The sequence below is a fragment of the Labeo rohita genome, chromosome 3 (genome assembly GCF_022985175.1).
Source record: "Labeo rohita strain BAU-BD-2019 chromosome 3, IGBB_LRoh.1.0, whole genome shotgun sequence".
Classification (NCBI taxonomy): domain Eukaryota; kingdom Metazoa; phylum Chordata; class Actinopteri; order Cypriniformes; family Cyprinidae; genus Labeo; species Labeo rohita.
The window spans coordinates 21786074-21811406 of record NC_066871.1 but is presented as its reverse complement, the minus strand read 5'-3'; the positions used below and the strand labels follow the sequence as shown (position 1 = coordinate 21811406).

Genomic DNA, 25333 nt, shown 5'->3' with positions numbered 1-25333 from the left:
TTTAAAACATTCATAACCCTTACTTATGCTGTATAAATGCTTAATGCAGTATTAAGCAGTCTTTTCTTAAAATAAGCCAGATGCATTTGCATTGCATTGCTGTATAAAGGAAAATCTAGTCAAATAAATCAACGTGTTTGTGCACTGCATATAAGATAAAAGTATGTTTAACCCAATACTGGCAAAATTATGTTCCTCAGAACGGCTGTTAATATTACTACTGATTGTTTTCTCGAATTCATTTTGATGATCGAGTCGACTTTCGCAATTTCTTTCTAAAAACAAAAGCACACATTGGACATAACGAACAACACGCGGTTTTTCATTCCAAAGACTCGAACGCGTTACATAAATAATAAAAATGGATAAGAACCCATTTTCTGAGCTACCTGCGCTCAGCGCACGTGCAAATAGCATGTTATAGCACGCAATAATGTCACAACAGCGTGCCACAACACTTCACTGCGCGTTTTAAGATTCGTCGAACGCGTATCCCCCGCACGCCGGCACACAGTTTTGTGGTAATAGTGTTTTCGCTCATTTTCTCCTGTAGACATGGCAGTGGCACAGGAGAAAAGGGGAGTTGCCGGTACACACTGCTCGAAAGCAAATCATTCATGTGTGTGCGCCGAACGTGCCCCATCTCGTGAGACGCAGGTGAAAGGGACTCTGAACTCGCCAGCGTCAGGCGCGTCAGTACGCGCTCACATCCGCGTCGCTCAGTTGGAGTTCTTCTCCGCAGTTCAGCGAGCGTGAGGCAATGCGAATTCACCTGCTGGAGCACTGTGATCACGCTGCGGGGGAACCGAAGTTGATAGTTTAATAATAAAATCTGAGTTTCGACCCATAATGTTTGGAATTAAGGCCATTCAGCGTTTTATGTGGATTATTGAGCCGGCAGATAAATGAGAAGCATCCCCGAGCAATTGAAGCGAGAACACTGAAGGAAAGCGATGCAACTCGCTCCCTTCCACCAAACCTCGCGACGAAACCGGTTTTGCTTTTTTCTCTGGGAATATATGCGCAGTGTGGAAAAGAATTTGGCAAGATTTCTGCACCTTTGGGAAAGAAAATCCAATTTCGGACCAGTAAGTTAAAATAGCAGACGGAGGGAATACATACGGTCAGACTGCTGAATCCCATTTCCCTTCCAGACACATCGGTTGCATTCTCGTGTCAAACTTGAGGAGTAGACACCATCGGAAAAAATGGAAAGAACATCAACGGATAACAGCGGTGACTTGGATTTTCACGATGTGGGAGTACAGATTTAATTTCTTGGTCTAAATGAACAAATCGATTGTCAAGATACGCAAAAGACTCAGAGTTAGCACTGAGTTTTGGCTCGTAATGTAATTGGCTGAAGACAAGTCATTTTGTGCACGGTTAAGCAGAGGTTATGTAATGCAAGAACTGAGAATGACATTTTCTTGTCACAGAGCTACAAGCTGGAATTTTGCCTCAATTTGATTAGACGCTTTTTTCGTACAGGATCTTTTTGGAAAATCAACGTCGCTCTTTTTTTAGTGCCCTGCGGCACGCAATTTTGATGTCAGAGGAGGTAAGGCAACTCCTTATTGCAGTTAATGTTTCATGTCTCCATCCCTTTATTATATATACACGGTCTTTTGCTCATGTTTAATATCTCTGGCACTGCTAGAGTTTTGTTTTCGGGTGAAATACTGTTCGTTGGGAACCATTGTGGCACATTTTGTCTCAGTTCCGTTGCAGAAGTAAGGCTGAGCGCTGTTGCTTCTAATTAGAATAGAGAACCCGCAAAAATGTTGGATCGATTAAAGTCAAGAATACCATGCGAGGACCCCTGTGTGGTTGCAGACGTGCTTTTCTATGGTCTTACAGAGACTTGTAAGATTAAAAAAGTCCCTGCTCAAACAAAACAGCAAGACTCTGGCGTTTAATTATCAGCGTTGTGTGTATCTGACTCTGAGGTGCGTTATAAGACGGACAGTCGCATTTCAGCGCAACAGTTAGAATGGAAAAAAAATCTCACGCTGTGCTAATCTCACAAGTTAGATTAGCTTTGTGGAGAGACTGCGGAGACACCGGTTTATGTTGTTGACGCAAGTGTAACAGCAGGAACGTTCTGAATAATTCTATGTCTTTTGTAACACCTTTAAAAACTGTTTTAGTGAGCAACAGTGCTTTGGCTCACATCGTGCCCATCACTGACCTTTGGCCACCTGTCAAACGAACATTAGCAAATATGATCTGCTTAGAGACAAAACATTTACCAAGCTACATCATGTCTGGTGATATTGACATCTCGTCTGTTGTGACGTAAGCTCTATTTCACAACCGCGTTGTCACAAATGCTATACTGTAAACATTTTCTTATTTAATAGTAATGGTTTCGCCCGAAAATCCCGTTTTAACGTGTAATTAAAGTCATTCATATCCTACTTTTTACTTTTGACAGTACTTTTTTAACAGTAGAAATACAATATAAGGTAACTTACCATTAAACAGTTACCAGATTTTACTGTAGCATTTTACATTTTTTGTTAACATGGTATTCAAATATTGTTGGAGTATTGCTCTTAGAAGTCTTTGCCTTATTAAAGGGGCATTCTCAGTTTTTGCATTAACAATCACATTTGTTTGGTTTAATTTAAAGTTTTACACTTTTGCATGTACTTTTTTGTTTTGTTTAGCTCTCAGTTGCTGGAGAGGCCAGTTTTTATGAACTAGTCATGTGACCCTTCCACTATAAAACCTGTACTTTTTACAGTAACAAACAAATAGGTTGGTGTTTATATTAGTCACTATGTTTAATTATATACAGTAAGGGTCTGTTAGGTATACAATCATCAAATTGTCTCCTGTAGTGCTTGTGACATTGTCACTTTTTTTTTTTTTTTTGGATGGTAAAGTTCTGTCAGCAGCAGCTGCCAGTTTATTTCCAGTAAATTTAACAATTTGTTGTTTGATAGTGGCTGTCATATATTGAATTGTGGCTGTCACAAAGTTGATGGCTCTGAATCAGTCACTATTTTTGGGGTGTACCTACAAAAAAGCCTTATTCTGTACTATGTGGAAAACAGTTAGTAGCTTAGTAGAAACATTATCTCGTTTCCAAATTGTCATTGGCCTTTAAATTAATATTGCAGTAATATTTCATTCAGATTTTTGACATTCAGATTACAACAAATCTGGGTACGCTTGCGGTGCTATTGCACTTTAGCTATCATTTTTGTGTAAAATCATGGCGATTTGGTTATATACATAAAGCCAGATTACTCATTACTAAAGCTGTATCCCAACCATACTGAGTCCTGGAATTACATTTTATTCAGTGATAATAATATACTAAATATATGTGACCCTGGACCACAAAACCAGTCTTAAGTAGCACGGGTATATTTATAGCAATAGCCAAAAATATGTTGTATAGGTCAAAATTATCGATTTTCTTTTTTAACAAAAATCATTAGGATATTAAGATCATGTTCCATAAGGATATTTTGTAAATTTCCTACTGTAAATGTATCAAAACTTAATTACTGATTAATAATATGCATTGCTAAGAACTTCATTTGGACTTTAAAGGCGATTTTCTCAGTATTTAGATTTTTTTGCACCCTCAGATTCCAGATTTTCAAATAGGCCAATCAAAATCTCGGCCAAAGTCTTATCATAACTAACCATACATCAATGGAAAGCTTATTTTTTCAGCTTTCAGGTGATGTATAAATCTCAATTTCAAAAAATGTACCCATATGAGTGGTTTTGTGGTCTAGGGTCACATATGCCATGTGTTAAGCTGTAGTATTTATGCACGCGTGGATCATGGAAGAATGGGTAGAATGCGTGAGAAACGGATGGTGAAATGGGTTGTTGAACATGTAGGGCGGCTTAGAGTTTGCAGAGCAGGCGGCTGATACCATATACGAGAGAACAAAAGAGTGTGTGATAATCTAACAGCCAATAAGGACTGTCAGAGGCAAGACAAGAGGGAGGGAATGAGGAGGACCTGCTTGAGTGCTCTTCAGTTTGTAAAGTCTGCCCTTGCTGCACACAAATCTACACACGTGTGTGCTCACTGCAGGGTCTTTTACTTCAGTCAGGTGCTCTTCAGCTCTCTCAGAGAAAGTGACTGTGGACAAATCACTACTCTGGAGTTCAGCCACCCCTGATCTCCTACCCACTGCAGAATTCCCTCATAGTTGTTGTTATTACACAAAACACACTCTGTATTACCTGGAAGAGATGTCTAGTGCTTAAGATGGATTAATACCACATTTCTGGTCAGTGGGCTGCTACGCCTGGCACATTGGAGTCTGAATTCCCCAGCGACAGTAAATTCATAAAAGCACTGTTTCAGCACTGCTCCTGCGCCATGTTGCTGAGGGTCTTAATAACTGAGTGAAATTCCCAAGGATCTTTAGAACTCATTAGATGGTCATGGCTGGTAATGCTGGTTGTGTTTGTTGTTGAGTTGTCAGCATGTGTATATGTGCATGTGTCCTCCAGCGTGGCCACACTATCAGTGCTGCTGTCTGTCTGTGCTCACACCTGCTGGAAATTCAGCACTGCCTTTGGGTGAGTGAGCCGCATTATGGAAGCTGTGAAATCAAGTCCAGACAGATTTATTTTGTTTGTGTGTGTGTGTTTTGTTTTTGTTTTTTTTTGAGCATTTTAAAGGCAATAGAGATCTGAAGAATATGTAATGTGCATTACTGTTGCAGGGTTGACACTGTATTATGAAGAATATTTTTTTTTAATATGAGAGAGAAGGAGAAGAGCATAATCAATCCATATTATTTTAAAATTGATTATTTAATGTATGTAATAATATTTATCATGGTTGGATCATTAAACTCTCCCAAAAAACTATAAAAGTGATATTTTATATAATTTATTTCTATTCATCAAAGAATCCTAAAAGAAATGTTACAATTTTCACAGACATATTAACCAGAACAGCTATCAGCATATTACAATGATGTAATGTTGTAATATCAGCATATTACAAGGATCATGTGACACAGGAATAAATCATAAAATAACATTTTAATATGTATTATAAATGGTTATTTTAAATTGTACAAATATTTTACAATATTACTATTTTTACTGCAACCTTGTGGAATATAACACTTGTCAAAAACAACAGTAATGTACATTAACACATAGTATTATAAATATGTAGTGTTATTTTTGTACTGTATGTGTTAAAGGAGAAGTCCACTTCCAGAGCAACAATTTACAAATAATTTACTTACCCCCTTTTCATCCAAGATGTTCATGTCTTTCTGTCTTCAGTCGTAAAGAAATTATGGTTTTTGAGGAAAACATTTCAGGATTTTTTTTCATATAATGGACTTCAATTGTGCCCCCGATTTTGAACTTCCAAAATGTAGTTTAAATGCGGCTTCAAAAGGCTCTAAACGATCCCAGCCGAGGAAGAAGGGTCTTATCTAGCAAAACGATCTGTCATTTTTTTCAAAATTAAAAATTTGTAGACTTTTTAAGCACAAAAGCTTGTGTAGCACAGGCTCTGGGATGCACGTTCTTGAATGATTCGTTCATTTTGAATGGATCTTTAATGTGACTCGGCAAGAACGAGTCGTCTCGGGGAGTGATTCGTTCAGTCGCGCATGCGCAACACCCTGTTAGGTTCTGTACTGGAATTAGTTTACCTGTTTCGAGTCTTCGGGTTTTTCAAGTCGTTCGTTTATCTTTTGGGGCTGTCACGTGATGAACGAATGACTCAAACCCGAAAACTTGTCAGATAAGAAGTGAGGTGAGCTAATCATAGACTAAAGACCCAGGTTAACAATGAATTAATCTTTTCTGTTTCTTATAGCATTATAGTTTTGTCTCGTTTGTAGTGTGGTCAACATTTGTGTAAGCAGTAGATGTGTTAGGGAAGTAACACGTAACAATTTTAATTATATTTTGCTAAAATGAACGAAATGACTTGAAAAAAGATTTGTTCATTTTTCTGTGTCTGAGTCGGTAAAATGATCCAAACTTCCCATCACTACTACGAATCACGTCTAAGTTCATCGTCCGTGTACTCTGGCTCAAAAAGGTAGAGAATGGTGAAAAACTCCATCTTATTTTCTTCTGCATTGTCCGACATCATTGTAGCTTTTTGTGTTTAAACAGCGTTTGACTTACTTGCACTTTGTTAGTCTTTGCACGTTCGTTTTGTAAACACTGGGTCTGTAGATCCGCGTGACCTTTCGATGTGATTCAATAATAGGTAGTGTCTCGAACGCGCATCCCAGAGCCTGTGCTACACGAGCTTTTGTGCTTAAAAAGTATACAAATTTTTATTTTTAAAAAAAAATGACCGATCGTTTCGCTAGTAAGACCCTTCTTCCTCGGCTGGGATCGTTTAGAGCCTTTTGAAGCTGCATTTAAACAACATTTTGGAAGCTCAAAATCGGGGACACAATTGAAGTCCTTTATATGAAGAAAAATCCTGAAATGTTTTCCTCAAAAACCATAATTTCTTTACAACTGAAGACAGAAAGACATGAACATCTTGGATGACAGAGGGGTTAGTAAATTATTTGTAAATTGTTGTTCTGCAAGTGGACTTCTCCTTTAATGTACTATAGTTGTAAAAATATGTTTTGTATTTATTTACTGCACTTGTAAAAATTGCCACCTTTATCTATTTGCAGTTTACTTGCCATATAAAAAAATGCAGTTGTAATCTTAGTTTTGAATGTAAAGCACAGTCTGGAAAGCAGTCTGTCTTTCTCTGCTGTGATGGTTGGGGATTAGTGCTGTGTTTAGCTGCAAAATCTGTGAACCAAATCACACCCTTCTTTTTCTTAACTGCTCCTAATTGATCGAATTAGGAAGCAGCAAATGTGAAATATTCCTCATGGCCACCAGCTGTTTACTCTGGAAAGTAGGCAGCGCAGTCTGCATACAGAGCAGCTGCAGGTGCTGCTAAAGGACCTCAGTGAGAACAGTCAGAACACTGACATCATCTACCTTTATCCAACTGGAGGGCACTTTATCCCTTGCTGCCCTCTGGCCAATCAATTGTACCAGTCTGCTTTTTTTTATTTTTTGCAAATTATTTTGTTTAAACTTAAAAATTAAAACATTGTAGCTCCACATAGCAGGTGTTTTGGGAGAAAACTGTGGTTATTGCAACAGGGCTCAAAATGGTCGGTATTAATTGCTGAAAATTACTTAAAAAGTGAGCAGAAGTCATTTTCAATTAGAGTTGATGATTTGCGTCAGATGATGATGACGAGTGGCATGAGTAAGAGAGTTTGTAGGTTATGCAAATGAGAAGTGATGTGATGTTGTGACTACCAATGGCAGCGCAGACAGTGGATCATGCGTGATCTGTCTCCTGTGACATGCTGTAGTGAGTGTAGGCAAGATGGAGGAGACATTAATGTTACTGTGAGTGATTTCTCTGTTCTATATGATTTGTCTCTGCCCACATGTAGCAGTATTTTTTAGTGTTGTGTGGAAAATCATGTGAGTTGTCAGCATTCTAAATGACTTGTAGTCATACATTGGTAATCGTTTATTTAATCGTGTAGTTTATATATACAACCTTTCCTTTGCTGAATGTTCATTTATAGCAGGCCGTTAAAAGCCCATTGATTTAAAAAAATAAATGAGATCTTATATTTACTAGCAATACATCTCATTGTTGAGTAGTCATAAATTTTATTTACCATTTTACTTCTCCACCACTTTTTGCCATGGATGATTGTGTCTCCACCACTTCATAAAATGGCTTGTGTTAGGAATGCATGTAATAGAGGCAGAATCCCCAATTTGTTACACTGGACCTTTTGTTTGTGTCTATAATAAGGAGCAGTGATCCAAAACAGTTTTTTTTTTTTTTTGGTTGTCCTCAGCATTGTAAATATTCTCACAGAAACATGCAAGATACACTCAGCTTCATTGCCTTTTATGAAAAACCCCAAATAGTGATTTTATAATGGTCCTGTAACAGTGGAAGTTGTAGGGATTCAATTCATGTCCCAAACACACAATTAAAAAAAAAAACAGTATGTAATAAGTACACCTGTATGGAAGCCACTGAATAAAAAATAAAAAAGCTAGAGTTTTTATCTCACAATTCTGACCTTTTTCTTAGATATTAACTCGCAATTGTGAGTTATAAGGTTAGAATTGAAAGATATAAACCTGCAGTTCTGACCTTTTTTTCTCAGAATTTCTCAGAAAAGCAATTTGCGTGATATTAACTAAAAATTCTGACATCTCTGAAAATTGTGCAAGTTTATATCTCGCAATTGTGACTTTACTTTGAATTGACTCAGAATTGATTTTCTCAGAAACTCAAGCTTTTATATCGCAGGTCTGACTTTCTCGCAAATTGTGAGTTTATAAAAAAAAGTCAGAATTGCACAGTTCTGATGTGAACTCGCAATTCTGACTTTTTTTTTTTTTTTTAAGTTAACTCACAGGTATTACACAATGGACGTGTCGTGTTCAGTTCAAGACAGCAGTTCAAAATAGTCGATCTAATCAACAAACAGGCAAAAGTTCACATCAGTGGATAAAGTGGATTTTGGTGTTTGACAAATCGGAGCAAATGGAAAGAGATGTGCCATATATTATTATAGCTCTCTATATGAAGTATACAGATTTTATTCAAATCATAGAAAGGCAAATGTTTTGCTTAGTTCACATTAAAGTGATAGTTCACCCAAAAATGAATATTCTGTTATTAATTACTTATGTTGTTCCAAACCCGTAAGACCTTCGTTCATCTTTGAAACACAAATTAAGATATTTTTGATGAGGGCCAAAGTAGCAATGACAAAAAATTGTGACTTTAATCAACAATTCCTTCTGTTCCGTGTCAGTCTTCAATGCTGCTTTATCAAAAAATATCTTAATTTGTGTTACGAGGATGAACGAAGGACCTACAGGTTTGAAACAAAATGAAAGTGAGTAATAAATGACAGAATTTTCATTTTTGGGTGAACTATCCCTTTAACAATAATTTGGGACAAATATAATATGACTTAATGAAAAATGTCCTGAATTATGGCTGGGAGCTGCTGGTGAAAACAGTGTGTTCCCATTTTAAAGATACGAAACAACAGGATGCGGTGCGGCCCTGTGCTGCGCTTCTTGTTCCGAGTGCGACCCCCTTTAGTAGGGCAGTATTGCACTCTTGTACTCCTGTTGCCACTCATCAAAAAACGGAAAGAAGACGACAGTGATGAAGTGTGTAGCTACTGTCAGAGATGACAAGAGAGTTTGCTTGCTAATTTGGAAGTTTGCAGGAATTGCTGTTATATGTTGGATGCATTTGTACAATTGTGGTTACAAACTTTGCCCGCACCTCCCTACATGCGTATTTTGGGTGTCATTCATTGGACCAAAAAAAAAGAGACAAAGTAATAATATCATTATTGTGAATTCTTTTGGCCACAATAATCATGCGGTAAAAAAATCTGATGTTGTGACAGCCCTAAATGCGCTGTTACCATTTCATGTCCCTGACCATTTTTTTTTTATAACAATGTGATGCCCCTGGCTGTTGTCAATCTCTCGTTTTTTCTCTCCTCGTCTAGCCCTTAGTGCTATAAACTCTTATTGCTGCGTATGTGCAGAGCAAATCTAAGCTTTATAGGAAGGCAGAGCCAAATACCCAGAAACACTGACAGAGGAACAGGACAGAAATGTGAAGTGCTCTGAGTGATCCACTCCGCTGAACTTGCTGACCAGCAGCTGTAATCCCTCCTGGCTGGGGTTAATTAGATCCCCCCTCTTTAATTTCACCCTGTTAATGGGCCTCTGAGGGGGGAGAAAACGCCCGTCGTCCTGCTCACCTGCTTTATGAGCCCAACAGGTCTGCTCATGTTGATTGTGGTCGGTGCAGCGACCCCGCTCTATGCATTGGTAATTTAATTGCGGCTGGCGTCTTCATGCTCTGTTTTCCAAATCAATCTCAGCTATTGTAATCCAGATTCAATTAGAGACACGTGTGGAGACGCTGATGCGTAGAGGGGCTCTGAGCATGTGTGTACACATATGTGTATGTGTGGGAGGGATTACAAGGGCATTTGTTTGTTTTCCATGGCTGTTTGTTTTGGTGGCTTCGGTTTCTCATGATACGCAGTATAAGGAGTTCTGCGTTTCCCCTGCGGCTTCGACTGACTGTGATGAATGTAAAGAAATTACGCTTTATTGTCCTCTGCAGGCTCACAGACATTCCCCCTAGAGGAATTTTTCTCCTATGCGTCATTCCGATGGGATTGAAAGCTAGACTGCGGGAATGCATGTGGGTCTTTATGAAGCGAATCAAAAAACTTGTATTCAGTTTCTGCTCTGTCTCTCTGCACACAAGCTCTCTTTCACTCTTTCACCCCCTTTTGTTTACTCCTTTCTCTCTTTAATTCAGTTATGTCCCATGTGTGCTGGTCGATAAGGCATAGCCTCTTAATGCATGCAGGCATTAGCGTAGCCAACCGAGAGATGGGGTCATATTGGATAACTTACAAAATGTTTTCGCTGTTTATCTCTGTATTTATGAAACCAATCTTTTGTTAAAACTGTAACATCATAAACATCGGAGCTATTGGAGATTCTAAATCACACACCCTGTCTGAAAAACTGTTATCGATCATGTTGAGCTACTTCTAGAGGTTTGAAAGCCCACTGATTTTGAACATTAGGGGAAAAAACTGTTTTTGCTAAATCAATGAAAAGCATATCACTGAAATGTAGTAGTTCTGAACCTAAACACACTAAGCACATACAGAAACATACTTCCGTCTTTAACATGTTTTATTATGCATGACTATACCTAAAGAAGTATTTTAATGCTTTGAGGAGTTCAGCAGGTGTTGCAGTTAAAGATCAAAGAGATATACATATAAATAAGCAATATAAAAACACAAAGTTTGAATCTTTGCTTATCTGTATGAGTTTGAAAATGCTTACTTTACATTTCTGATACTGCAGATCAGGTAAATGTGCAGTCACTTTGAAACAGATACAGTGGTGTCTAGGAATTGAATAGTGATGCTCTCATATTAGTGGAATGATTTTTACCTACATTTTCTGTAATTAAATTTGGGTAATTAGGTAGGGTAACCATACATCCTCTTTTTCCCTCTTTTTGAACCTAAAAAAATGTGTCCGTCAGGGATTTTTTCTAAATTACCCAAAAGGTTTGCTTTCTACAGTCACCATTTGTGCGTTTTTGTATTAAACCCCTATGCAGGATTGTTTTCTTGATCCTGCTCCCGCTGAATTTCGGGCCATTCCTCCAGCATGATTTGTCAGTCATCTCTCCTTACTCTTGTATTGACCCATGATCAGTTAAATTTGATTCCTGCAGCTCGTGTTGGATGCAGGGTTGCCAAATCTGCGTTTTTTGCACAGAATTTGGCTCAGTTTAAACTGTTGCAAAGGGTTGATTTTCTCCCAGTGGTTAAATGTTTGAAATATTACATAAATTACATTAGACTAAAATGCTTGTATTGAAACATTTTGCATTCTACCTGTGATAAAACTGTGCAAAATGTTAAGTTCTGAGATGGCCACTGGCAGGAAGCCTTTTAGCTGTGTTTATGATTAATCTGCACAAGGGTGACTGTAAAATATACATTTTAGGTATGGAAATGAAATATTTAGAGTTTTGGTTTTTCTTTTTTGCAAACTAACATATGGTCACCCTAAATTAGGTAATTCAGCTTGGTATGATGCTCAGGTCATCGTGTTCTCAGGTGATAAATTTAAAAGATAAGTTCACTTCCAGAATAAAAATTTCTTGATAATTTACTCACCCCCATGACATCCAAGATGTTCATGTCTTTTTTTCTTCAGTCAAAAAGAAATTTGAGGAAAAAAATTCCAGGATTGTTCTACATTTTTCTCCAAATTGCAGTTTCAGTGCAGCTTCAAAGGACTCTGCACCATCCCAGGCAAGGAACAGGGGTCTTGTCTAGCGAAACAAACAGTTATTTAAAAAAATAACCACAAACACCTGTCTTGCACAAGCTCTGAGATGCGTGTCTGTGACTTAACACATTATATAATCATGTCGGAAAGGTCACGCGTGGTTAGTTCTTCGTCTGTGTACTTCGGTTCATAAAAGTATAGTAGGGCGAAAAACTCCAACTCATTTTGTCCTCCATCTTCAAAATCGTTGTTTTACCTTTTTTTTGAAAAGGGCGTTTGACTTTGCACGTTCACTTTGTAAACACTGAGTTGGTACTTCCATCTACGTCACGTGTGACCTTTTCCGAAATGATCACATAATGTGTGAAGTCAAGCTAGCGCAAGGCGAACATTTGTGGTCACAGTAAAGCTCTTTGGCAGAGAGCCACCTCTTGATATTTCATCATTTTTGGTCATGGTGGATTGAGTGCACACTGTTGACATGTGACATGTTGAACCTTATCTACATTGTGTGCAAAAACAGTGAAAACTTGTGCTATTTTGAAGGGTCAGTTTACCCAGAAATGAAAATTCTGTCATTAATTACTCACCCTTATGTCGTTCCAAAATCGTATGGCCTTCTCTCATTTTCCGTAACACAAATGAAGGTATTTTTGATGAAATGCAAGAGCTGTCTGACCCATAGGCAGCAGCACAACTGACTTTCAAGACTGAGAAAGGTAGTAAGGACACTGTTAAAATAGTCCATGTGACATCAGTGGTTCAACTGTAATCTTATGAAGCTATGAGAATATTTTTTGTGCGCAAAGAAAACAAAAATAATGACTTTATTCAACAGTTTCTTCTCTTCCATGTCAGTCTTTGATGCGTGTTTACAAGAGTACAACAACGCATGCGTGTGGTGCTGCTGAAGCAGAAGCTGGCATTCTGGTGTAGAACCCACATGCTCATTGTTGCTCATGTTATTCAGCTGCAACGGAACACTTTGTAAAAAGACATAATAAGTATGTTTGAAATCTATAAGTTTCACGTAGGAATCGAAATAAGCAGAATCGGAATCGGATACCCAACGATACCCAACCCTACTCATAACGATAATTTGTTTGAGAATCGGGCTACACTGGTTGTGTTGTGTGTTTTAAGCTGAAGATTCAGTAGTGATGTAGGGCTGAGTATTAGTGAAGGAAACTCTATTCACATCAATTGGAAAAATGATGTGATAGCCAGATTGACGGAGTGTTATCTGGCTCTGCTGCTTTTCTTTTTCATTCTTAGTGATTTCAGTTTGACATCCCACTTTTGTACTGTATATGTTTGTCTTGTTTGGTGAAAAACCAAATCCGTTCACACTGTTAGCCAACATTATGTGAAAACATTGTGACAGCTCTGAAACGATTAGGTCATCTATCTCTCCAAGGGATTAGGCTATGAAATGTGTGCATATTGAAGGTTTATCATTGAGGGATACGGTTTACCCCATTCTGCCTCGACTGCTTCAGTTTCTCAGTGTCTAACTCTCCCTGCCAACACTTACCATCTGTCCCCACTCAGCTGGGGAGCATCCAGCTCAGCTGTCCTGAGAGTGAGAGAGAGGGAAAGTAAAACAATGTGTGTGTTCGTGTTTTATAGAAAGATTTGTTTAGAACAAATTCTTTTTTCGCTCTTTTTCTAATGTTGGGGCCAATGTCTTGCATTTGCAATGAGACTTTGTATCATATGAAGAGGCCTTTGTGGTCTCTGATGTACCTAATTTGTCCTCTTGATGTTGTGCCAGATGTAACCGTGGCTGTACAGTCTCCCAACCGTGGTTTTTCGGATATAAATTACACTTTTTCATTTTGAGAACATTCTGTTTAGTCTAAGTGACGGCAACTTCATCATAACCCTTTCTTCCAAGATTTTACACTAATGAGATGCCAGTGGCTCTCAGAGTCGACACGAAAGCAGGTTTTTGTCTTGGACTAACGTCAGCATCTAACAGCATCCCCGGCGAGATCCAGCGGGGTCTTGTGAAGAAACAATGCAGAGTTCACCCACCTCCCCTCGTCTTTGTGAGAGAAGAGACACCCACAGGGCGCAGTTAGTCGTGTGAATCGCCACAAGTGATTAGGGAAACTGTCTAATATGCCTTCATCTCAGGGCATTCATGGTTAAATAGACCATGTTAAGTATTGCTATTTTTACAGTCCCCTTAGGGAGAAGGCACCCATGAATACAAGGGAAACATTCACCCCGCCTCTTTCCACCTCATTTCTTTGTCTCAGTTACTCTCTCTCTAGTTCCCTTGGTCACGCAGTAATAGGGACCGTTTACACAGGACGTGTTCCTGCATCCCTCTGTGCGATTTCGTATTTGTTTTTCGATGTAAATGTGCTAGACGGTAGGGCTGCATGAGTCTTACTAATCATAATTTTTACTCATTTATTATGATATTTGAGTAAATATTCTTCATTTGTTATTTTTTAAAATATATTTAGACTGTATCATTGCATATTCAATATGTATATTTAACTATTGTTCAGTTTACTACATTTTGTGTTAGACAAGTGTAATATTATGTTATATGTCTGGAATAATGGTTTCTGAATTACTTTATTCTTTTATACATCTCATTACACTTATGGTGTTTTATACATCAGTATTATAATAGGAGTGTTCTAGCTTTGTTGCACATTTGCAGTGTATATTGGGTGTTACACTGAAATAATTTACATATTTCTGCGATGTGAAAAACACGGGCAGAATCTATATGCAATATGGACTAGTGTTAATGAAAATTAAGCTGCAAAAATACTATTTAAATATGAATTGTGCATTTTTTGCATGTCTCTGTGTGGATGAATGGCGTACTCGTGTGGTTTCATTTACTACACGCATACTGAAGAACTCGTGATGCATGTAGTGTTTTCTGTGCAGACTTAATATATGAGTACATTAAAACATAATCATAATCTCTAGAACTGCTGTAAGGGTGTGTTCACACTTGTCATGTCTGGTTTGATTTAAACGAACTCTTGTGCAATTTGTCTGTTAGTGCAGTTTGAGTAAGTATGAACGCTGCCATGCGAACCCTGGTGCGGACCAAGTCATTTTATCGGTCTCGGTCCACTTCCAAACAAACTCTGGTGCAGTTCAAATTAAATATGAATGCAACAAGGACCAAATACTTCTAAACTAACCAAAAACAGGAAGTAATGAAAAGATGTGATGCTATGCAACATGATTTCATGAAGGGAACAAGTGGCGTATCCAAAACAAAATGAGCAGAGGGCAAACGTGGAACAACGAGGAGGTAAAGTGCCTTTTATGAGCTCTTTGTGAGTTTGCAGGTGGTGAAAATAAAATCATATACATGCGTAGTCTAGCAGAGGGCATTAGGTGTATTCGACTTAAAGCGGCGCTCAGCAGACCAATCAGTGAATGGAACCTTTGATGTCATACACCCGCAGTGCCGCTTTAAGTCGAACGCACCTTTTCCTTTTGTTTGGGGTGTTCGGTGAGTTCCGTCACGAAATATACATCATTCAGCTCGACCAGTCAGGTTGTGAATGTATCACTATGCCTTTAGGTTTGGCATCTTTAGGTTTGCTGTCAAAAATGCCAGTGTGAACGCTAAGTGGACCAGGACCAAATGTATAATTTCCTTTTTGGTCCGGACCAAATAAACCAAATGAATAGAACTACAAGTGTGAACGCACCCTAAAAGTCATTTCATGAGCATTTTACTGTTTCTTTCGTCAAATCATATACAAACAGAAACTTAAAGGTCTTCACAGCAACCCGTCAAAATAAAAGTTCGATTTAACTTGAAGAAACTGTAACAGAAATATATTACTTAATGTAATGATAGTACTACTATTGATAATAAAATCATTATTTTTAAGGAATATTAACAAGAAAAATTATTTTCTAAAATTTATTTACCAGAAAAATATATAAAAAAAAACCCTCAACAGAGTAAATCTGAAAATAATAATTAATTAATTATTATTTTTTTTAAATCAGTTACTTAGAGATGCTTTTGATTAATTAAAATGGAATCCAGAAAATTAATGGAAAACACAGAATTTGGTAAAAATAAAACTCTGAGGGGAAAAAAGTAAAAGGTACTTCATAGGGCCTTAAAAATGTTTTTTTTTTTTTTTTTTGTTAAAGGGGTCATCGGATGCCCATTTTCCACAAGCTGATATGATTCTTTAGGGTCTTAATGAGAAGTCTAAAACATACTTTGGATAAATTTCTCAGTGGTAGTGTAAAAACACCCTTTTTACCTTGTCAAAATCATCTCTGCAGAAATCAGCCCATTCTATTGCATATTCCTTTAAATGCTAATGAGCTCTGCTCACCCCGCCCCTCTCTTCTGTGGGGTGGCGAGCTGTTCTGTTTACGTTAGCCGCATTTAGCCACTAAACTTGCCACCTAGCACATTATTAAGAAAGGCAATTTGCAAAGATGCATAAAAACCCGCTATACTCACTACTGCTGTAGGTGAAGCTGGATCACGAATGATTCGCGCAAACACAGATGCCATAATGTAGGTCACTGAGCGCATGTCCTTCTAAAACGAAAGTAACATTAATCTTCAGCGGCTCAGATGTCGGGAGTAAATGAGGACTGCTATGTTCATTTTTACATCCAACTACAGAACGCCTCAGTCGCTCAATCTGAGATATTCTTGTCTTCCCTTGTGATCGGAGTCGGGCTGTTTTAATTATTCAGACTGTTTTAACAGCTAGGTCAGAGCAGGTCTAAGGTACGACGGTCATGTCAATCAGTTGTCGTGGGAGCAGTCTCTGTCGGTGTGACGTCACACTAACAAAAAGCTGAGAATGGCTTGATTTGAAAAAGGGGATATTTCTTATAAAGATTACAAAGATTTTTTTTTATCATAATAGGGTGGTTGTGTACACAGACTGCCAACACACATTTATGTTCAAACAACATGTAATAGTGAGTTTTGCATCCGATGACCCCTTTAAATTTTTAATAAATTGTTGTTAAATTGTGCGAGTTTCATGATTTCAATTAATTAGACATGCTTTTTGATGAATGTTGCTGAATTTAACTATTAAAACAGTTTCGAAAAATTAAAACGGGAAAAAAATGGAATTTGGAAAAAAAAAAAACCTAAATCTGGGAAAAAATAAAATGGATTTCATAGGACCCTATTTACCATTGCATTTATAACATGTATATGTCCCCCGGGACCACAAAACCAGTCGTAAGTAGCATTAAATAAAATATATTTTTTCCATTTATTTTGCTTAATTATCTTTCAAAATGTAGTTAGATATATATTTTTATTTTAATGTATTTGTTAATATTGAAATCAGCATAAAGTAAGATTAATAAAATATTTTTGCGTTTTGCTATTTTATTTTTTATTGAATTATTTTAAAAAGCTTTATACACACCTTTTTTATTTTATTGTATTTGTAAATGTTAAAATCAACATAAACTAAGATTATTAAATATTTTTACATTTAGTATTATTTAATGGTTTTTTTTGTTTATTTACACATTTTTTTATTATAATGTATTCATAAATGTTGAAATCAACATAAACTAAGATTAATTAAATATTTTTGCATTTTAGTTTATTTAATTTTAAACATTCAGTTACACATTTTTTTAAATGCACAGGTATATTTGTAGCAATAGCCAATAATACATTGTATGGGTCAAAATTATGCCAAAAATCATAAGGATATTAAGTAAAGTTCATGTTCAGTGAAGATATTTTATAAATTTCCTACCGTAAAAATATCAAAACTTAATTTTTGATTAGTAATATGCATTGATAAGAACTTAATTTGGACAACTTTAAAAGTGATTTTCTCAATATTTTGATATTTTTTCACCCTCAGATTTCAGATTTTCAAATAGTTGCAAGTACCATTGTCCCATTAATGCATTAACTAACATTAACATCTATGGGCAATACATTTGTTACAGTATTTTTAAATAAGTTAATAAACATTCATTGCTAGTTCATGCAAGTATAGGACCATTAAATAATATAAACAGATGTAGCTTTTGATTTGAACAATGTAAATGTTGAAATTAACACTTTCTATAAATGCATTCAAAGTATTTTTTCATTGTGTTTAATGTTAACAAATGAAACCTTATTGAAAAAGTGTTACCACAGAAAGCACACAAACAGAAAAAATGAGCCTGTGCTGCCACAAGAGCTACTTTTCATGATTAATCAGCATTTATTCAGTTAATTTAATAACCTGTTCTGTTCTATTTCATTGTGCTTTTTTAACGCAGCACCACGTCCTGTATGAACGCCTCCTCGTGATGTAGGGTAGCTTAACATTGTTGTACTGTGACGTAATGCAACATAACACTGTCGCAACATCGACGTGTGAAGTCCCCAGTGTTCTTTCCCTTCTTTCACACAGCCCTGCTTCCACATCAGGCTTCAGCGTCAATATTTACTCAGCAGAAGACTAGACCCCCCCTCCGACTGCACCCCCCGCATCGCTCAACAACAGCCCAGTCCCACTGGAGAGCCTCAGCGCTGTGTGGGTGTCTGGACCGTACCAAATGCGCCGGGAGAGGGGTGTCCGTAAAACTCAGTGGGATGTTAAAGAAGCAGTGCCGGCTGAGAGGCCAGTGTAAAACAATGAGATCACCTTGAAGAGGTGGATGTACCTCCGCTTTGTTAACGTGCTACGCCCACTTCATCCTAAAGTTGGTTTTGAGCTGAGATGCTGGCACCCACAACTTCTATACGGTCTCTTTCTCTTCCACATTCTCCTCTTTCCCAAAAGGCCTCTTGGATTTAGCGCTGACAGATATAAGCGTGCGTTTCTTTAGTGTTTAGGGCTGTTTGTACACAAGAGGCCTGATGCAAGAGATCAGAGGGTTAGATCAATCCATCTTCAAAGCTCAATCTAAATCGATTCATCAGAGACAACACAGCACCTGTTCATCTGAACTGCATCATGAGAGAAATGCTGCATGAAGATGAATGAATCACCTCACTTCAATAAGCATGACGCATTTCAGTCTCATTTAAACATTTGATAGCTAATAAAACAAGCAGAACTTTCATTTCGTTTGTAAGCTTAATTAACACTATAAAGTGCGCCCACAGATAAATTCTGTCATCGTTTACCCATCCTCATGTCTTCCAAAACCGTGCAAACCTTTTTTTTCTCCCATGGAGCATGAAAAGAAACATTTTGAAGAATGTTTATGCTGATCTGTTTTATGAAGTGAACATAGATGGGGCCAGGGGCTGACAAGCTGTAAAATGCACCATAAGCATTAAAAATCGTAAAATCTTGAGAATTGAATAGTTTAGTTGTTTCATTTTAATGAAATATTTTTGCATTTTAGTTTTTTTTATTAAATTATTTATTTATTTATTTATTTTGTTGTACATATTTAATGTAATGTATTCGTGAATGTTGAAATCAGTATAATATTGATATCAGTATATCAGTATGCAATTTTTTACAACATTTTTATTTTATTTGTATTTTATTTTTTCCATTTATTTTGTTTAATTATCTTTCAAAATGTAGTTACATATATATTTTTATTTTAATGTATTTGTTAATGTTGAAATCAGCATAAAGTAAGATTAATAAAGTATTTTTACTTTTTACTATTTTATTATTTTATTATTTTAAGAAGTTTTATACACACCTTTTTTATCGTATTTGTAAATGTTAAAATCAACATAAACTAAGGTTATTAAATATTTTTAAATTTAGTATTATTTATTTTTTTTTGTTTATTTACACATTTTTATTATAATGTATTCATAAATGTTGAAATCAACATAAACTAAGATTAATTAAATATTTTTGCATTTTAGTTTATTTCATTTTAAACATTCATTTACACATTTTTTTAAATGTAATGTGTTCATAAATGTTGAACTATGCCAAACTAAGATCAGTGAAATATTTATTTGTATTTTAGTTTTTATTAAAATATTTTTTACATTTATTTCCACGTTTTTTATTTGAATATATTCATAAATGTTGAAGTCAGATTGATTAAATATTTTTTTATTTTATTTTTTTATTTCATTTTTTGTAACATTTATTTACATTTTTTATTTTAGTGTATTCATAAATGTTAAAATGAACATAAACTTAAATTAATAAATGCTTTGGAATTTTTGCTTTTTTAAACATATTTTAAGATATATAGAATATATAACTTATAAAATATATCATAAAAACGTAAACGTTTAAAAACTTTAGAACTTTATTCTTATTTTATTTATTTATTTATTTGCTGAGAATCTTGCTTGAAAATGAGGGACATGAGGGAGAGTAAAAAAACATTTCCTTTATCTTCCTGTTAATTTGACAAAAACATGACTAACATGAATAAGCTTAAGTGACAGAAAACGTTCATTTAGAAATTTTCATTGTTCAATTGCATCTGTGTGATCAAAAGGTAAACAGATGCAGCCTTGAATCTGTTAGCTTGAAGTTTGATTAATTAAATTTAATTTCACAGTTTTTGTTTAAACGTCTGAGGTGACATCCCGTTCCTCACACTCTCTGTGCTGCATGAGAAATTGTTCCCATCCGGAGCTTATTTTTCCAGCCCTTTATAGTCTTGCAGGCTGATAAACAGATCTTTAGAGAATTTGAGAGTTTGCCTGTTAGTGAAAACACCTTGGACAAATCACAGACTGATGTTTCCTGAGACCATACAGGACCGGAGCTGCAGCTAATCTGCTTGTGTGGGCTTCGCACAATGATGGAACAACATTTCTGTAGAGACATGAACATTAAATATTGATTTAAGCTGGAATTATTTTAATATGTGAGGAAAGAAGGAGTGCAACACAACACATCTATGTAGAAAATCAGTTGCCAGGGACAACTGTAAAATAAATAAATAAATAAATAAAACTACAGCAGCTATTATATAAAACATTTGACAGCAGAACACCACGATTGACCAATTCGGATCAAGTATCCGACACTGTTTGAACGGTTTTGAAGCGCTCTGGTTGGTTTTTCTAAGCGTTCTCATTCATCACAATAGGTTGGCAGCATCTCTAAGCCCTTAGATTAGACATTCAGTGACTCGTGTTGCTGATGGTGTCACTTGTCAGCGCTGAATGAGAAAATTAAAGGGTACATACACTATAGAATAATGAACGCACTCCAATGAGCAAGTCTATTTTTACACCAATTCTTATCTGATTGTTGTTTTGTGAGGCCTGCAGTCTTTTGCTTACTAGAAAAGGGAAATCAGAGATTGTTATGGAGCGAGAAAGAAGAGCATGAGTCATGCCATAGTCAGGAGACTGGGAGGTGGTGTCTCAGCTCTGAGTCGCTTGTTCATGTATCCTTTGCTTCGTTGGGAGGCGAATACCTGTGTTAGTGTTATGCTTTTGCATGGGAATGCACGGAATCGATACTAAACTGATTATTTACATGCACAATTACTTTTATATTTTTGTTTCAGTTTAATTTACATTTATATACATTATAATATCATATAATATTTTTGTATATTGCATATGTGACCCTGGACCACAAAACCAGTCTTAAAAGATTAGTTCACTCCCAGAACAAAAATTTACACATAATGTATCCACCCCCTTGTCATCCAAGATGTTCATGTTTTTTGAAGAAAACATTTCTGGATATCCATATAGTCTCTCCATATAGTGGACTTCTATGGTGGCCACGAGTTTGAACGTCCAAAATGCAGGACGTTAAATGATCCCAGCCGAGGAAGAAGGGTCTTATCTAGCGAAACAATCAGTTGTTTTCTTAAAAAATGTACGATTTATATACTTTCTAACCTCAAACGCTCGTCTTGTCTAGCTCTGCGTGAACTCGGTGTATTCCGGTTCTGTTTGTACATTTATTTTAGAAAATAACCGATTGTTTTGCTTTTTTGCATTTAAACTGCATTTTGGAAGTTCAAACTCGCTGGCACCAGAAGTCCACTATATGGAGATAATTCCTGACATGAACATCTCGGGGGAGAAGGGGGAGAGTACATTATCTGTACATTTTTGTTCTGGAAGTGGACTTCTCCTTTAAGTAGCACGGGTATATTTGTAGCAACAGTCAACAATACATTGTATTCATAAAAATTTTAGTTTTTTTCTTTTATGCCAAATATCATTAGGATATTAAGTAAAGATCATGTTCCATAAATATTTTGTAATTTTCCTACCATAAATATATATCAAAACTTTTTGATTAGTAATATGCATTGCTAAGAACTTAATTTGGACAACTTTAAAGGTAATTTTCTCAGTATTTTGATTTTTGATTTTCAAATAGTCATATCTCAGCCAAATATTTTCCTATTCTAACAGACCATACATCAATGGAAAGCATGTTAAAATAAATAAAATTCAATTCTATATAGCTTATATTAAAGAAATGGACCCTTATGACTGGTTTTGTTGTCCAGAGTATTTAATTGAATCCTTTTACTATTTTTGTTTTATTTGCCATTTTATTTACCTTTTTTTTTTTTTTTACTGGAATGTACTTTGTTTTTTATATGCTTCTATTTATTTATTTATTTATTTTTTATTAAATGTAAATTCAAGTCCCTGTCACATTTTCTTTTGGTTAAATAAACATTATATACACTACCAGAATAAAAATCTATATTGTATTTTCACATTTACAATGTAATTAATAGGCTATTCTTTTTCTTTTTTTCTTTTTTTGCTTCTGTTTATTTTTTTATTTATATTAAATGTAAATTCATGTCCCAGTCACATTTTCTTGCTTAAATAAACATTATATACACTACCAGAGTAAAAATCTATACTGTATTTTCACATTTACTATGTAATTAATTAATAGGCTATTCTATTTATCTCAAGTAAATTTTGGCAGTTTAGTGTTTTCAACTGTTTTACATTTATTACAAAATAATAACTCAAGGCAGTAACAATTTAAACAATGTATTTTATTTAAACTATTAAGTATTATATTTATGAACTGATGTTCGCAAGAGGTGGGTTTTATCACATGAACCAATCACAGCCAATCATATCGTGATGGAGGCATTGCCTCCTCTCATGTGACTTTCCCCATTCATTCTCAATTACCCCTCTCCAAACTCACTGCAAGCTTTAGGGCAGGGGTGCTCAACCCTGGTCCTGGAGATCGACTTTCCTGCAGAGTTCAGCTTTAACCCTGACCAAACACACCTGAACCAGCTAATTAGGATCTGAAGGAGCACTTGATAATTACAGACAGGTGTGTTTGATTAGGGTTGGAACTAAACTCTGCAGGAAAGTCGACCTCCAGGAACAGGGTTGGGCACCCCTGCTTTAGGGGGTCTGTTAAAACTCAATGGGCTGAGGGGAGGCGAGAGACACACAGACTCCCGCTGTAACTTTACCTGCTGGTGTCGCTGTGGGACAGTTTTACTCTAGAAAACAAGTAATTAAAACTCTCTTTATATCATGTTTTGTAACATTTGTGTTGTTTTGTTTTTGTACTACGAATATTTTTCTCATCCAGTTTGTTGAGAAGATACTGCCTCCCTTGCCAGAAAACAAAGGAAAATACAAAAAATACAACAGTTAGAGGTTGAGAGAACACGAGGGAGACATGAGGTGTGTAAGGAAACTATGGAAACTGTTTAGGATGTAACAGAGCGAGAGAGGGATGGGGTAAAAGAGAAAGCCTTTGAAGATGAGCAGGTGGGCTTCTGCCTTTGATACATGTAGCTGCTCCTTTTAATTCAGCTCACGCCTCTTATATCTCTGTATCTGTAGACAGAGAGCTGTCTGTGACTCTAGGCTTTAGCTAAAGGCCCTGTAATGATGATCTGTTGCTGGAAGCTCAGGTCAAACCCCATGGTCATGTGTATGCGGATGCAGCTCTCTCGGGTACATGTGCACAAGGGAGGGAAGAAGCTTTGTGATATTTCATTGTGCCTGTAAGGGCACAAGTCTCTTGAAGTAACAGCAGGGAGGATTCCAGGACAAAGAGGATGGAGAAATAGGAAAAGAGAAGTGGTGAAAAATGTGTGAAGAAAAGACTAGAAGTGAGTATAGAACATAGGGCATCAGGAGGAGGCAAGTGCATTTTGGGTGATGGTGAGGTGAAGGTATGGTAGCACATACAAACATCAGCAGAACCGCGAATAGAATAGTTATTAGTTAGTCTCTTAATATTTAAGCATTGAATCCCCATGTAATCATAAGGTAGAAAGATTTCATTCTTGAAGGCAAACATGTTCAATACTGCTGCTAAATTTTAATGATGCCATTTTGCCTGACAGTTTTTCAGTTTAATATGCACATTATTGTTTGCCCTGTGATTTATGCTCAGACATGGAGTCATTTGTTTCATGTTAGTCATTACGTGTTGCTAACCCCCCTGGGCTCTGGCATTTCTCATGTACTCATGTGAAAGCCTAAGACGACTTGACTGGGAGTCTATGTCTGAGTGTTTGTCTTTGTGAATGAGCTTAAATTCATGTTTGTGTTGGTGTGCAAGTTTATGCTTGTTTAAAAGAGATTTAAGAGTAGTTTAGTTTTAATCTCTCATGTTCCAGATTTGTATGACTTTCTGCCATGAAACAAGAATGCTGAACATTTACATTGCTCTTTTCAAGACAATAAAGTAAAAGAGAATGGATGCAGTCAATCTCTAAAAAGGACAAAAAGCATTATAAAAGTGGCCCTTATGTTTTGTGTGCAAAGCCATACAGTATGTCTCTTTCTCACTTGACACAGTTGTGAGATCTGAGAGAAACTGTGCTTTTGATGTCATTGTCTGCACTTTATTTGAATATATGCGAAAAAGATTTGAGCTGTTGTAGTATTAGATGGGACCTCCAAGGCAGGAATACTGAATCCAGATCTGTTTTGCCCAGTACCCAAAATTGTCTATCTGAAACCCAACAGTCTTGTCTCATATACAAAATCAGTTAAAAGAGTTCACTTCCAGAATAAAAATTTCCTGATAATTTACTCACCCCCATGCCATCCAAGATGTTCATGTCTTTCTTTCTTCAGTCTAAAGAAATGAAGGTTTTTGAGGAAAGCATTCCAGGATTTTTCTCCATATAGTGGACTTCAAAGGGGATCAACAGTTTGAGGGTCCAAATTACAGTTTCAATGCAGCTTCAAAGGGCTCTACACAATCCCAGCTGAGGAATAAGGGTCTTGTCTAGCGAAACGATCAGCCATTTTTTTTTAAAAAAAGTTAGATGTATACATTTTTAACCACAAATGCTTGGCCAGTATTAGCATTAGCTCTGCCATGTGATGTGCATGTGCCTTTATTAGGTGATGTTGGAGAGGTCACACGCGACTTAGGTGGAAGCACCGTCCCAGTGTTTACAAAGCAAACATGCGAGAAGTCAAATGCCCTTTACAAAAATGGTAAAACAAAGATGTAGGATGATTTTAAAGTTGGAGGAGAAAATGAGATGAAGTTTTTAACCGAAGTACACAGAT

General features: G+C 36.4%; 1 protein-coding gene across 1 annotated transcript in view; it reads left to right on the top strand.

Moving 5' to 3' along the window:
- Window positions 1–713: 713 nt before the first annotated feature.
- The window catches only part of cacna1ia (calcium voltage-gated channel subunit alpha1 Ia), a 229265-nt gene continuing 204645 nt past the window's right edge, over window positions 714–25333 (top strand). Inside the window, 1 exon segment of the mRNA XM_051106068.1 lies at window positions 714–1561. The gene's annotated coding sequence lies outside the window, so the exon portion shown is untranslated.